At 32.9% G+C, this 16,377-nt stretch overlaps 1 long non-coding RNA gene across 1 annotated transcript in view; it reads left to right on the top strand.

The window, feature by feature from the left end:
* Positions 1 to 15,364, top strand: part of LOC111084968 — a 23,246-nt gene extending 7,882 nt beyond the window's left edge. The window contains exons 2-3 of the long non-coding RNA XR_002609843.1: positions 937 to 1,024; positions 15,193 to 15,364. This is a non-coding gene — a long non-coding RNA (uncharacterized LOC111084968). The remainder of the gene's footprint in view (positions 1 to 936; positions 1,025 to 15,192) is intronic.
* The last annotated feature ends 1,013 nt before the right edge of the window (positions 15,365 to 16,377 follow it).

The following is a 16,377-nucleotide window of genomic DNA, read 5'->3' as shown; positions in this document are numbered from 1 at the left end:
ATTTTTATCTTTTAGCAGCTTATATACACAGTACTAACGTTTTCTGGTGTACAGACGACTATGAGAGTTTGGGTAAATCTGGAGTAACGCTAACTTAAATTTACAACAAAGCAATAAACAAAGAATACAACTTAATAAGATTTCTGGTAATATATTTTCATTATATAATAAGTTGGCTGGCTGGCTTTTAATATTCTCGGCCGTCAGCTTGAAGGCATATAATGCTAAAAAAACGGAGTTTGATACTTGACGTGGGGCATAGTACAAATAACCCATTTTATAGCTTTGTGATTAAAAACAAATAACAAAGCTTTTAATACATATCAGAGAAACGTTTGGTATAAACATCTGAATACTATGTTTTACTCCTACAGCGGCTTTAAGTGGCACTTCATGATATTAGAATTACTGGTTTTGAATTATTTCGTTATATCTCTTACACCGAATTTCATTACGAAGATCACAGAAGAATGTAATAACTTTTCAATTCAGTCATTCCTTTTGCGGTTAAATTGTTTCTTTTATTATTTAAAAAAATAACTTTCATTGGATTAAATTTCAGTCACATTTTCAATCTACCTTTATGAAAAAATAATACCCTCTTATTAAAAACGATACTTACCGAGGGAATAAACTTAAAGATATATCATCAGCCATTGATTATAAACCAAATATGTTCCATATTCAATGAAATTTTTGTATTTTTTGAAAGGCTCGTTTAGACGTATGCAATCGAAATTACAATTATACCAGAATGGTACTTCATGCACGAGTGGAAACAGTATTGATTTTATAATCCTTATTCTTAACTATATGCAGTCTGTATGGTTTTGACAAAGTAAATAATGACTTAATAAGACGTTGGTGTTAAATTATCGATTATAATTGCGAGTATCTGTTAAAGCAGGATAATCTTCCAGATTCTTATATTTTCAGGCATTCGCAACGTATACAAAGAAATTATATGCACTATATAATCGAAGTTGTTAAAAAACAGCAACGTTATCATTCATATCTTAGACAGGTAAGCTAATATCATAATTAAATTTATATATATATATACGTATTCATTTTCAGTATATGTGGTTTATTTTAAAAGGAATGCAAGAAAACATTGAATATATAATAAAGCAATTACAATAAACAGTAAAACTCAGTAAGGGTTGAATTTATAATATTGGTCCTTTTCGTTTTGGCTCCACTCCAGAAAGTTAGTTTTAATAATTTTTGGAAAGGAAGATAGTTAAGTATAATTTTATATTAGTTATTTGTAAATATATATCAGGTATAATTTGCATAAATTAAATAATTGTACATTGAACTAAATACAGTTTTGGTTAATTTTCTCACATATACAATATTTTATGTAAAATCTGCCTTTTCTGAACAAGTTTTATTTTGCGAAGAAAAAAAAGAAGTGATTCTTGAATTGTGTTTAGAGATTTTATTTAAAGTGGACAAGAATATTGTTTGTTATATGGTTTTTATTAACGTCAATTATCGTTTTTGGATGTAGTTGATGGCAAAAGAAGATGTGGATTGGAAACTAATGTTTCTTTGTTTTCGTTTGCTTTTTTATAAATCTATTAATTTTCGTTGTTATCTTGATTTGAATAGTCTTCATCCTAGGCATATCAAAATAAGTATTCATTTTACACTAGCAAAATAATTATTAAAACAATAAACAATTAAAGTAAATTCAAATTAAAACTTCGATAATTTAATACATTTTAACTTAATAGAAATATTCAGAGAGCATTTTATAATAATATTTTACATGTCGAAACACTTGGTCCTTCAAATCAGAAGTGATGACTTTACGACTTATTGTTCTACTTCAAGAGTAAATTCCAGTTTTATTAAACATATTGTGAGAAATTCTGTAGATAAACATCAGAAAGACTCTCAAAGTAAGTTTAAGTAATATCAGTTTACAGACAACCAAAAGAAATTGAAAATATCTTTGTAGTATGTTACTGGTGGTTTTAAATGTAAGATTTACAAAAATACAAATAATAATGGATCCGTTTAAGATTAATTGAAAATGTAATTATAACTTATTTGGATGTATTTATGCTTTAAACAACTTTTACCACACGTATTCAATATATGAAAATGTTAATAAACCTCAATGAGTTTAAAGGTCTTTGTTTTCTTTACAAGATTTGTTTAATTTTCTTGTTTTATTCTAAAGTTTATTTCGTTTGTATCAATTTGTTAATATTTTAAACTTTTATTTTCTATGCAATTGCTTTAACTTTTACGATGATTCAACTATATTTGAATTAGAATGCGCCTGTTTCTATTTTATTATTATTTATCTGTGTGAGATTTGTTTGTTGTTTGTTTATTGTTAAGCACAAAGCTACACAAATGGGCTATCTATTAGGTGCCTACTGAGGTTATCGAAACCCGATGTTTAGCTTTATAAGTCATCAGACTTACCGTCTATGTATCGTTACAGATACTCAGTTGCCTGAAGAATTAGTTGTCTTTGAACGGGTAAACATTACCGTAGTTTTATATTGAAGGCTAACTCTGACAGCAACTATTTTTTCGTTTTCAGTTTTTAGCTGCGGTATAGCAGCTCATAGCATGTCTCTGAGGTTTTTGTTTTTTCAAGTAAAAACTTTTAGCTCATAGCTCCGTAATCTCTTGGCCAATTTGAGATATAATTACAGTTTTGGACTCAAGAAGTCAAACCCTTTCGATTGATTTATTTAACCACGCTCAAGGTCTCATAGATTAATTTACTCTAATCGTGCCTAAAAAAAATCAAATTGAGGGTAGGCTGGTAGAAATTCTGATGAGTAATAAAATTTAATCGGGTTTTAAGTGCGTCCCATGCTTGATGCTGGCGCAGAAAAATATACAGTGCCTTGCAAACGTATGCGCCCCCTACCAATAATGTCAAATTTTGATGACAAAGGAATAACATAAACAGTTTTTTTAATGAACTTGTTTTTATTCACAGCTCTAATGATCAAACTTAACACTGTTATGTGTGAAGGAGGTTGGATGTCAGCAAAATCTGCAAAGAAAATACATAAATTGAAATTTGCTGATTGCATAAGTATTCAGCCACTTAATTCATTGCTTGGTGAAATCACCTTTGTCAGCAGTTACTGCTGTGAATCTTTTTGTATGGGTCTCTACCAGCTTTGCATAATAGGATAGTGTAATTTTTGCCCATTTTTCCTAGCAAAATTGCTCCAATTCTGACAAGTTCGTTGGAGATCGTTGATGAACTGCAATCTTCAAGTCTTGCCATAAATTTTATATTGGATTCAAGTTAGGACTTTAACTGGGCAACTCCAGAACATTCACTTTCTTCTTTGGAAACCACTCCAATGTAGATTTGGCTTTGTGCTATTGGTCATTGTTCTGCTTAAATGGGAATTTTTGACCCAGTTTTAGATTATTGGCTGACTCAAGCAGGTTTTCCTCTAGGAATCGCCTGTACTTTGCACCATCCATCTTCCCCTCAATCCTGACAAACTTCCCAACCTCTGGTGATGTGAAGCATCCACATAACATGATGCTGCTACCACCATGCTTGACAGTTGGGATGGTGTTGACAGGGCGATGTGCTGAGTTGGGCATGCGCCAGATGTAACGCTTTGAATTTACACCTAAAAAGCTGAATTTTTGTCTAGTTTAACATAAAAACCCTTCTGTCACACGTCTGCAGTATCATTTACATGATCTGTCGCAAACTCCATGCAAGATTTAAGATGATTCTTTTTCAGTAATGGCTTCTTTCTTGCCACTCGCCCATACAGGCCAGCTTTGTGTACAGACCGGGATATTGTCGATGTATGAACACTGACTCCCATCTCAGACATGGAACTTTGCAACTCTTTCAAAGGCACTGTTGGCTTAACAGTGGCATTCCTAATTAGTTTTCTGCTTGCCCGGCTACTTAGTTTGGAAGAGCGGCCTGATCTGGGTAGTGACTAGATGTTATGAAGCACATTCCACTTCTTAATGATGGACTTCATTGTACTCAAAGGGATATCCAGCGACTATGAAATTTTCTTCTAATCTTCTCCTGATCTGTGTTTCTCTACCATTTTATCCCGACTTGTTTGGAAAGCTCCTTGGTCTTCATGGTTGGTTTGTCGTATCACTATGTGAGTTGTGGTTTGAACAGATGCATTTACTCAGAAGTTAAACACTTTGATTACACACAAACAGAGATCATTACTCTAATTTTGTGACATTTCAAACTAATCTTTTGCACCTGAACTGACTTAGAGTTAGAAAAAAATAAGAACGCTATTCTTTCATCCTAAATGTTTTCTATGTGCCCGACTGATTGTAAAAAGTAAATAATTCTTCAACAGTTATACAGCAGTATAATAAGGCCACAATTGTTGCGAAGGTAATGCCAATAGATAAAATTCATCAGTTGGAAGGTTTAAACCTGCATATACGTATTCATGATGAAACTACTAAGCTTGATGTTTCACACTTTTTAAAGACGTGATATCGCTTAAACCTATAATTATTTAGTTGTATAACATCGGACACAATGATATTTTTTTTTCTTTTTAAAGCAAAATTATTTGTGGTGATTAATTCAAGTTAAAATATCTGTGATATAAGTAGTCTTGTTTGATATTCCAATCTGGAAAGTTCCCCGGTGGCTCATCAGTAAGCTGCTAAAATTCTGGGTTCGTTTCCACGGTCGACGCATAGCAGGTAGCTTATTCTAGAGCTATAACGTATAAACCCAAAGCGGAAGTATCTGTATTCTTGGTCGTTTTTATTATTTAACTGAAATTGACCAAAAATTAATAATTACTTCCTAACATACAATTTCGATCACAAGAAATATTTCATGCAATTTGTATAAAACGACAAAGGTTGTTGACCGTCTCATTTCAGCATAGGCTTAAAAATACGTCTTACAGTTATATAAAGAAACATAAACTAAAATTTGATAAATATATTTAGTTATAATAAAGGACAGAAATTAATGTTTATGCTTTATATATTTCACCGTTTTTACCATGTAATTTACTTGGTTATGCTGTCACTTAATTTGTAATACTTGATATAAACCATTTAAGTACTGAAGTAAGACTTTTCTAAGTCATTTCATGGTTCTTTATGGGACACTTAACCGTGTCTTTTTTAATTGGTGTTTTATTACTGAGGTGCGATTAAACTGATAGTCCTATCGTTTTTTTATACTTCTAAAGAAGTGTTTTTCTATTGATTGTGGTAATAAAGTACATAATAACAGATATGTGGATCCACGCTTATAATATAAGTTTAACTTTTAGGGTCTTCCCGTGCTTATTCTATAGAACATTGTTGATCTGAAGAGAGATCACTATGTTTATCGCTACAGAAATGGTTAAACTAACAATAAATAAAATGCGTATTCAACCCAACATGAGCAACGATTTTCGATACTGCTGCGAACCATCCAATTGTGTTGGTTTTGGCTGTTGGCCAAACAGTTTGAACTAAGACGAATTATTAGTCTCCTTCTCAACAGCTGGCCTATCAACTTGTCTGTTCCCTCAAAAAGTGAGGAAACTTTTCCAATAATCTTCGTTCAAGTGGTTGATTTCAAAACTTACATGTTACTTCTAAGCCTATCAGTGTAAGATGTAAAAACTACCCCCTGAGAAATGTTTCTTGTCATCGAAAACTGCGTACCTTCCGATCCCCTCTCGTCGTTTATCAATAGTCAAGTTTGTAGTCTTTAACCTTCGAGTTCATAAATCAGTCTTCCATGTGTAAAAAAGAAACTTGTACTCCCGTGTACACGTGCTACACTTAGCTCAGATAGAAAAAGTCATGTTTAACTTTTATGCTGAGCCATCCATAAGTTATTAAATCCAAGCGAATAAATTTATGAGATACTATGAAAAATGAGCCATACGGAATATACTAAAGAACAAATAGAATATAAAACGTTGTTTGGAATCAGTTCGTCATAAAATTGCAGTAAAATGTTACATTTAGCTTAATTAAACAATTGGAATTTACATGTTCGCAAATACAATTGTTACGGAGATAAATACATGAATTATATTTGCTTATTTTACTCCGCCTTTCAAAATCACCTCGAGTGTAAAGAGTTGAAAAGCAGGCTCTTTGAAATATATTGAATCCATTCTGAAGATTAAATAACTGTAAAGTATATTCTTTTACGCTATTTTGATGGCAATCTGTTAATTTGTATAATGCAAACATAATTACAGCACATTAGAATTCTTAAAATCAGTTTTTTCCCCAAATTATAATAGAATACCCACAAATTGTCCACATAGTTCTAAAACGTTCCACGTTGGTGGATAAGAATTCCTACAAACTGGCATACACATAGATGGAAACCAATAACATAATATCAGGCAGGTAGCAACACCGCATATTCACAATAGCACTGTGCGCCAATTCCAGTACAAAAATCAAATAATCACTCGTGATCTGTTAATGTTTTAAAACTCGGTGAATAATTTTTGAACATTCTAGATGTTGATGTATAAACGTACATTCCAAAAGAAACATGTGTTAAAGATAAGTCCCAGAGGGTTTATAAGGCGAAATAAGCTGTCAAAATATAAACCAGAAAAGCAAAAAGATTGCATTATTTAAAAGTGGCATTAATTCTAAACGTATGTGAAATCATATTCCTTAGATGGAGTGACGAATACAAACGCAGGAGTTTCCAAAAAAAACTCAAAGGGTAATAAAACTTAATGCGAAGAAAAACACATAAATGCAAGTCGGAATAATAAGCTATGAACGTTCTATAAGTTACTGAAGATATGAATTATTATTCGTATTTTTATTTTCGATTGTAAATGGAGATAGTTAACTCTTTATCAAAATATGTCAGAGTTAATTATTAAATTGTTAACCCAGTTTTAACCCTGGATTTAAACTACTGGAGAAACCAGAAAATTATATCTTCAGTTTCAGGTCCTGGTTTTATTGTTTATAGGTAAACACTTAACCGTTTTCAATCTAGATTTATATCTTGATCCCCATAATGCTTAGTTTCACATTCCGATCTATTTGTTTTCCAAAATCGTAAAACTTTCAGCAATGTCAATAAGGTAAAACCTGCCTCTCTCTCTCGTAGCCATCTCAAAATAATTATTTCTGTTGAAAGAAAAGCTGTAAAAAAATTCCAGCTTTCTCTCAACGCTCAGCCTTAAAAGCTTCAATGTTCCTTTCATTTTAGTGGCCTTATGTGATAGATTAACCATAAAACAGTTCAATCTTGTTTTCATGTGGGAACATTCCCCTTAATACGCTCTCACCCTTATATCCCCCTACCCCCAAAGCCAGCAGAGAAAGTGGGAGAAGCACTTTCTTTGATTATATGTATCAGTAGGTAATAAAGTGGCTGCCCAGGTTTTCGATATGCAATCTTTGATACATAATCGTAAAGCAGCCACTTACACTCAACTAGAACGAAGAAGTCCAGAATAAAAATCTGCAAACATAAATATTTTAACAAATATTTTAACGTATAAAGTCCAAAACTAAATAAAATAAATTCAATATTATTAATTATATTTTTATACACTTATTTATGTTAATATTATCTTTCTGTCATATGAACAAATTACTATTCAATCACTAAAAGAAATATTAGGTTAACCTTCTGTTCAGCTCTGCATGGAAACATTATTGGCATAGCAACGAAACATGTCTCGATGTTTTGAAGTGATGAAAGTCAATCTTTACAGGTGGAAGTTTTTTTTCTTCATTTTAGTACATAACCATTATTCGATCAGAAGCTGTTACTCAATCCAATTTTATAATATATATTTTGTCAGCTTCACTATAAGCTATATATACTGGGAAAGAATATGAGGTTAATGCAAAGTAGTCACATGCATTGATTTTGCATAGAGAAACCCATTAGATGAACAAGATATTTTACTTTCGTCACAATGATTACAAGATCAGAGAGATTAAGCTTCATAAACTGGTGCTGTGAAATATGAAGTCTTGTTTGCTGCATATTATGATTTATTAGTTTAATTTTCTAGGGATGAACTGGAATAGGAGTAGACAGAAAAACTCTATAAAATTTAGCTTAGGAGTTGATATTGTTTGCTCTAGATAGTCATTGTCACACTGCTCATATAGATTTATCTTATGGGGTAGCGTATGTTTTGCATATACATTTTATATGTTTCAATATTGTACAAATAACTGCCAATATACAATGACATAATAAGCGTGGAGTGCAGACACACATGGATTCAGGTACATGTACGAGTTGTATGCAGAAACATAAAACTTAACTATAGATTACAAAAATGGAAACTTGGAAACAATACTTTATCATTAAACTACCCTATCAGGCACGGAGCTATGTGTGTATACTAACGTTTTCATACAAAAACATATTCGTGATCAAGAGGAAGGTGCAGTGTCCACTAGGATATTTAGTCAGTTTGTAATCCTAATGTGTTTGACATATAGTAATAAATTTACAGTTATAAAATACAAACTCGAGAGCCCAATTTAGGTTCAAACAAACATACCCTTCGCTCGGATAATAGTAAATATTATAGCTAAACGTTCCTAGATTCTACTTCTCTAGGCTTAAACTTGAGAAATAATTTGGGAATTAAAGATACACTTAGGCAATCAAATTGTACTTATTTCCGGTTTAATTTACCATAATACAAGAATAATGAGTAATAAAAATATATTGCTTGTTCCACGAGGACATAATACGCACTAGCACATCTGAATTACCCACGATATTAAAACATTAATAACTTAGGTCTCTGTATCCACTAATCGCTTCATCAACCTTGGTAGATAACCAACAGAATAACGACTTCTGTTCCCACAACGAGTTGGAGACGGTGACTAATGATATACGTGCCGGATCAGTTAAGCTTGAGCACAGTTACCAGTTCTTATCGCTATCAGCTACCTTCAGGGTCCAAATCTGATACCACTAACTAAGAGACGTTTCATTTTTTATTTATGTCTTCGGTAGATACCCTTTACAACAGATTTTTCACTATGCTCTAATTCCTTTAAATTAATATATAAAAGTTTTTCTTTCTGTTTTTGCGATTAGTATTTTATTAACTTTACAGGCTTTAGGTATCGATAAAATTTCTCAACAACACGACTAAATACTATTTATGGTCTGACCCAAAAGTCGCTACCCATTATCGTTGTGTTTATCGTTCATTTATTGTTTCCTTCTATCGTTTAGTATATTTATGAATTTTAGTTGCTTTGAAACTCGAACTCACCTTCTTCGTAGTCATTTGTATTTTGAGTAAATGTATGTGTGTGTGTATGATGAAACTGACACCAGTTTCCCTAGTGGTGACGTACAGATACTGTTAAAGTTACTGCTGTTTGTCACTCGATATTGCTATTGATATTGAAAGGAATTGTTTGAATATCAAGACACACTGTAGTGTGTCGTGCGACCAAAACAACCTGCTGCAGGAGTGATAGTTTAGCAATTTTCCACCTTTTGTATCTCGGACTGTGGTAATCCAAACTATCACATATTTTCAGTTGATGTGTTCTATTGGACTTTTTCTTCACATACCAAATTTCAAGGCAATCAATTAAGTAATACCTGAGATACAACATCTCCAATTTTGATTGAGTTTCTTCCTATTTGTTTTTCTTTGCACCAAAAATACGGAAACTTTATTTGGTAGAAAAAACATATTTAACTTTTATCGATTTTTTTTTCTGTAAACTGATAGCTCTTTTCAACCTACAATTAGGAGTCTAATTTGGTGTAAATATAAGCCACATGTGCAAAGTTATTTTAAAAAAAACGCTCGAATTTGACGAAAATTTTTGCGCACGCCTACGCAAAAAGCCACGTGAGCTATCGGTCTAACATTTTTACTTCAGCTTCATCTGAAACTAAAAATTGACCCTTTTTGTCATTCGGATTAAAGACGGCTGATGTTTAGCAGCAAAAGTATAAAGTGAAAGGACGTGCAGATACATAAGTATTGGTTAGGCCAAGCAAACTAGATTACCAGTTTCTAGCTCAAGTTTTCAAAAAAATCATACCATTGAACGGTTATTATTCATTATTCATTGCCAACTTTTAAGCACAAATTTACGAAATTTTATGAAATTATCCTAACTAAAAAGAGTTCAGCATCACGTGATATTAGCTAACAATTAGCGTAAATAATGATGTTTGATACGGCTGTACCGATTGTATGGGGGTGATGACAAGAAACTGTTAATCTAAATTCCATGGCGTTGCTATAAAGGAAGCTATTAACACTGTTTTAGTGAGGATACACTACTATTATATATTTCAAAGAATCTGGTTAGTTCTGTAAAGTAAAGGTATGTTCCGAATAATAGGGTTGCGATCATAAAGCTGATGCGGTTGCTATCGAATGTCACTTTCTTACTTGTTGTGGTTTGTTGGTGTGTATTGAGAAAAATTCATGATATCTGATCAAAAACATCTTAGGTGTGAAAAACAGGTGCGGCCGAAAACAGGATTGAGTGTGAGACTTAAAGGAATGCAATCAAAATTGGCGGCCAAACTGGTAGCTATACTTATAGCATTGATAAGAATTTTACAGAAAATATTCATTCATTAGTTAGCTAGGTCTCATACTTTGTTTTACCCACTATCATGCCCCAAGTTGAGCAATTGTATTCCATCTTAATAATAATGATCTTATTTGTTACAAAATTAGCAAACATTTTGATCAAGACTAGATAAGGTCAACTCGCCATCTGTTAAGTTTGGTCCTGCTAGCTACAAAACTGTCAGAGAACTTCACGGACAAACAAACAAGCTCACACACAACATCAATTAATATATATACGTGTGTGATATTTTATCATTGTTATAGGACGCCAAATAGTTCGATTGTCTAGAAACGGTATGAAGCAAACGGACATTGCCAAAACAGTAGGGTACGCTCAGTGTACTGTATCCACAATCCTGGAACGTCATCAAACTACAGGAAACGTTGTTCCAGGAAAATCTATTGGGAGATGCCGAAAAACTACTGCCAAAGATGATTTAAACCACGTCATTCTTTACTGGTTCAGTAAGGATTTCAGTAAGAAGAGCATATAGTAACGTTTCAACTATACTTGACATATTGCATTCTGCTACTGACGACGACTTTCACTCATTACCAAAGCTTATGGTGTTGGCAACATAAGAAGTAGTAGTTGAGACACCTTTGAAACCCGAATTAGAATGGGCCAGTAAAGCATGGTGTGACTTAAGTTATTTGATAACAAACTTACTTGTTTCTCCACTGATCATAAAATTGTACTTGCCCAATAGAAACTCTATTTCTGACAAAAAAAAATCCCAAGAGACTTTAAATAGGTTTATTTAGGTTAAAAAAGTACCGATGTATTATAGATAGGATATACAGGAAAGAACACAATGTATTTTAAACACACTATGATACGGAAACATGTTAGACATGAAAAATATGTATGCTTTAAGAAATAACGTTAAAATTATTCGCACTGTTTCATTTTGGCAAACTCACAGTCTGAGGAACAAAATGGTTTTGTGCATCTACTGTATTTGACGTTGCTGAACATTAAATTTCTATAATTTTCTTAGGATAATAAGTTTATTGTTCCTACATATATGTTGGGAAACATAATTTTAAAGGAAGAATGTGCATCTTCATCAATAGGAAGATGTTACTACCGTGAATAACCGATAAGTGCTACAGAAGTTGTGGATTTTTCTGCTTTTCTTTGAGTAGCATCAATACATATCATTACTGTAAGTAGCACCTTGTGTCTTAGATTATTATAATTCTCAATGTATGTTGGAGAATAATGAGAGTTTTAAGTTAAATGCATTAGTATTGCAGACAGTTTAATTTTTACTCTCGTTCCCGCAGAGGGGCCAAAGTATTGCAATCGGGTCCGTGTATGTGTGTGTGTGTGTCTGTCTGTCTGTCTGTCTGTGTTACCGTGCGCGTATCTCAAAAACTATTATACCAATGTGCACGAAAAATGTACAAAAGGTGGAAAATCAATATAGAACAGTCCTCCTCAAATTTGGTCCTGATCCAAATCCGGATCCGGATTCTGGATCACTTTGAAACAATTTTTATACTGGGGAAATAGCGCATTTTCGTGGTTTTGGATTAATAACTGTGTAAAGTGTGATCGGAGTTGTACCAAATTCCATGGCCACATTAAGGTTGAGACTCCACATCACACCAAAAAATATCCGGATCGTTGATTATTCTGGATCTGAGAAGGATTTTCTGAGTTTTCGAAGGTGAAATTTGACGTTATCCAATATAAACGCATGCAATCTCGTAAAGAAGTGGCGGGGCGAGGGTATGTAATCTCTCTGATTGCTCTTGTTAATATCTTTTTTTTATAAAAACTATAAAACTTTATAGAGTTTTAAGAAAATTAAACTACCAAATGTACACGTGTGTGCGGTGTTATAAGGTAATTCCAAGGTGAGTTCTTTTGAGAAAGTCAAAAAGAATTTGCTTCATTAAAATATAAAAGAGTAAAATAAATATAGCCTTCAAAAATAACGTTAGATAATTTCAATCAATCAAAAGGTTAAGGACAATGAAGTTATTAAGTGCTAAATCCTATTTGAGTATTTCTAGTAGGTGTTCATTTTGCTTAGAAATACGTTTTTCTAAACCATGTTCAAGCTATGTCTCTGCAATGAACTTGGCTCTGCCAACGGTGATCATAGCGTTTTAAGTTACTGATTTGCAATCCATAGCAACTTCTATTTGTTGTTGTTGTTGTGTTATAGTTGACAGAGTGAGAAGCTTCCGACACGATTCGATAGAGTAGAGCCGGGTGTGGTCAGTCGTTAGTGTGCCCGAATTGTAAATGTGAGATTTCATAGTTCGCATTCCGTTGCCGCCAAAACGTTCTCCGCATTTTGGAGCGTTGGTACACTATAAGATTTGTAGTCAAATCCATCTATTCAGTCAAATAAGAGTGGTAGCCCAAGAGTGTGTGTTAGGTGCTGTTGACTAACTGCCTTCCCTTAGCCTCGCATTTCAAAATTAGGGACAAATATAAACAGATAGCTCTTTGTGTAGCTTTGCGCAAAAATTCCAAAACAAACATATTTTTGGGACAATATTTGAAAGATTTCAAGTTAAAATTAAGCATTGTTTTAAAGTAAAACGAGACTTGAGTAAGAAAAGTCTTTTGAATCCAGTTAATTTAGATTAGTTACACAAATCCTTGTTAACGTAATGTGAAAAAGTAATTATTTAGAAAATAGACTGAAAGAATGGTTCACTGATAACGTTGCAGCTTTGTTGAGAAACTAGCTGGAGAACACGTCCCCTGGACATAAGTTAATTAAATTCATGATTAATGAAAGGTTATCTTAGGATATGAAAAGTTGCTCCCCTTATATGTAATAGTAAAAAAACGCCCATAAAAACTGCAAAATACAAAATGTGAAACCGCAACTTTGCAGGTATCTTCGCATGAACACAACAAACCTTCATGCCACATCTGGTGAAGATCCATCAACAGGGGGCGAAGTAGTGGTAAAAAACTAAAATAACGCCCATAAAAACCGCAAAACGCAAAATGCAAAACTGAAAATTTGTATGTATCTCCCCACAGACCCAGTGTACCTCCATACCAAATTTAGTGAAGATCCATACATAGGCGGTGAGGTAGTGATAAAAAAACGCCAATAAAACCGCAAAATGCAAAACTGAATGAACATTAGAAAAGTTTATTTAATTAGCTATACTCATTATTAGGTAGCTTGATCTGATCGGAAGTTAATATTAATTACATGAACCCAACAAACCTTCATGCCAAATTTGGTGAAGATCTATCAACAGGGGGCGAAATAGAGATAAAAACCGCAAAGCGCAAAATTTAAAACTGACAATTTGTATGTATCTCCCCATTGACCCAATGAACCTTCATACCAAATTTAGTGAAGATCCATATATAGGGGGCGAGGGAATGGTAAAAAACGCAAAAACGCCCAGAAAAACTGCAAAACGCAAAATGCAAAACTGAAAATGGTCGTAATGTACCTCCACACCGTGCGAATAGTTACATGGACAAACAACAGATAGAACTTTTATATATATATACTGTTGTTCCTAACGATATTTTATAGTTTGTAAATATTTCTCATAGAAGGTTATGTTGTCTAACGAGGGTAACTTCTTTTACGATTTATTTTCTATTTCAGAGATCTTTAAACTTCTTTGAAGTTCAAAAATAGGTTAGGATCGTAAATCGACAAGTCACTAAAAATAAGAAATTTCTAAATGGATCTTGCAATATAAGTGTACAAATTAATGGGATTAGCTTTAACAACACAAGGATTAGATGTCAGATTCAGTCATTTACATAAGGAGAGGGAAAGAAGAGAGAATTCCTGTCATGCATTCATTTAGTCTGTGCAAATACTCTGGTTGTTCTTTTTTGAGAGGGTTTGAAGTAATTTCAAACATTTATATGTTCTTAACTAGGTATGATGTTTTTCTATTTCAATAAACATTCTGCTAACTTTAGTAAACTTAGTTGTATGCGTATCTCTATATTTTGTCACGTACAAAATCACTAAAAACGCAAACAAACAAATTAAAACTAATCTCCGCTATTTTTTAAATAAACAATGAATACTTCTTTTGGTATAGCGAGTCTAGATGAACAATAATGTTACTGTATAGCTATTTATAACTTATGTTTCCAAAATGTTAGCAAAATTGTATTCTATTTCTAACGTCTACGTCCAGTGCTTGAGACGTGGATTATTTTCAAATAGGCCTTCATTACTAGAGATGATTCCTGAGAAAACATCAAATTTTTAAGTGGCGGAATTTTACAAATGATGTAAAAAAGTGAAAATAAGAACTGTGAGTTCTAAAGTGTTTGATGAAACTGAAACGTTTCCAGAAGTCAGTTAAATATGCTTCCACTTTTTTTTCAACACTAAAATCTAAGGACGACCTCTTACTGTGTAGGACGCAATAAGAAACTAGATCAACTATTAATCTGCTTCAGAAAGATATATTGTTCTATGCATACGACATTAATGATTGTGTGTTTGGTAAAATGTTCGGAAAAATTAAACAAGAGATATCTGCGCGTGATCGTCCCTAAGTTTGAATGATTTGATTTGTTTTAAGTAGTTTTAGTAGTCAATAAAATTCTAAATTAATGTTCTCTTGCCTTTTACAGCTTTACAAAAGACTTAACTTTGGATTACATTTCGTTTCGAAACAGCACAGCACGGTTAGGCTGTAGAAGTGCCATGATATTTAGCAAAAATACATGAAAATTTGAAGTAACCTAAGCGTACATGACTTCTGGAATGAAATATGTGAAACGCTACAGAGTGTCTGGACCCTCAAGAGAATGGTAAGATTTTTTTATTACCTAATAGATATTTCAAGTACGTATTTAGCTACTCCTATATAACATTGTGGTATATCTTGCGTATGGTAATGCGCAGTTTTACAAAACATCGATCAAATAGTTTCCAATACATAAACTACTGGTACTAGATACACATGACAGATTGCACAAAGTAAAATAAAAAAAGAAACCTATCTTGATGTGGAAAATCCTCAGGAAGTGTATTATGGCTAAAATTCCGGTGTAATGGACCGGTATAATTTAATGCCAAAAACAGGGGGTGGGCAAGGGGCTGGAATTGGTCGTAACTATAGGAATCGACCTAGTGTACGTGTAGGCACGGCGAAAGTAAGAAACCGAAAACCCTTTAGCTTCAGAAGTTGTGTTCTCTATCAACAACATCAAAATTGGTCAAGAACATGATAAAATGAATTAGTCCTATGAACTTGTAAGTTTTTGTGATAATGAGATTCACATTCTAAAAGAAAAAACTAAAACTACAGTTGAATTCTTACTGATACTCAATCATTTAATGCCATCGAAGACGATGATCAAGCGGATTTTCTAACTAAATACATGATAGCAGTATTCTAAGGACTCCCATGTGAATTAATTTAATGTTCTTATTGTGTTGTTTTTATGTAATCAACATAAGTATCAGATGTTCTTTAAAATAAAAAACCCTCTGGTCTGAATGTATTTGCGTCAAATTATTATCAGCATCCAAGTAGTGAAAAAAATGTTGTGTAACTCATAAGGTTATCATATCTGTCATTCTAATTGGCGGCTAAATAAGAGCAGAAATTACTCTCTCGTTTAGAATCTAGTTAACATAAAAACGTTTTAGTTATACATTTCATGAAGTTAGCTGTTCTGTAATCGTAGTGAAGATCATAATTAGTACTAAATGGTCCTGTTACATATTTCATGCTCTTAGATGTTACTTCATGTAAACCTTGTCAAGATTCTAATTATTACTCCAATACAAAACGTTTTTTTCATGTAAAC

Source organism: Limulus polyphemus, unplaced genomic scaffold, assembly GCF_000517525.1.
Source record: "Limulus polyphemus unplaced genomic scaffold, Limulus_polyphemus-2.1.2 Scaffold8, whole genome shotgun sequence".
Lineage (NCBI taxonomy): Eukaryota > Metazoa > Arthropoda > Merostomata > Xiphosura > Limulidae > Limulus > Limulus polyphemus.
This window is presented reverse-complemented; position numbering and strand designations above follow the sequence as displayed.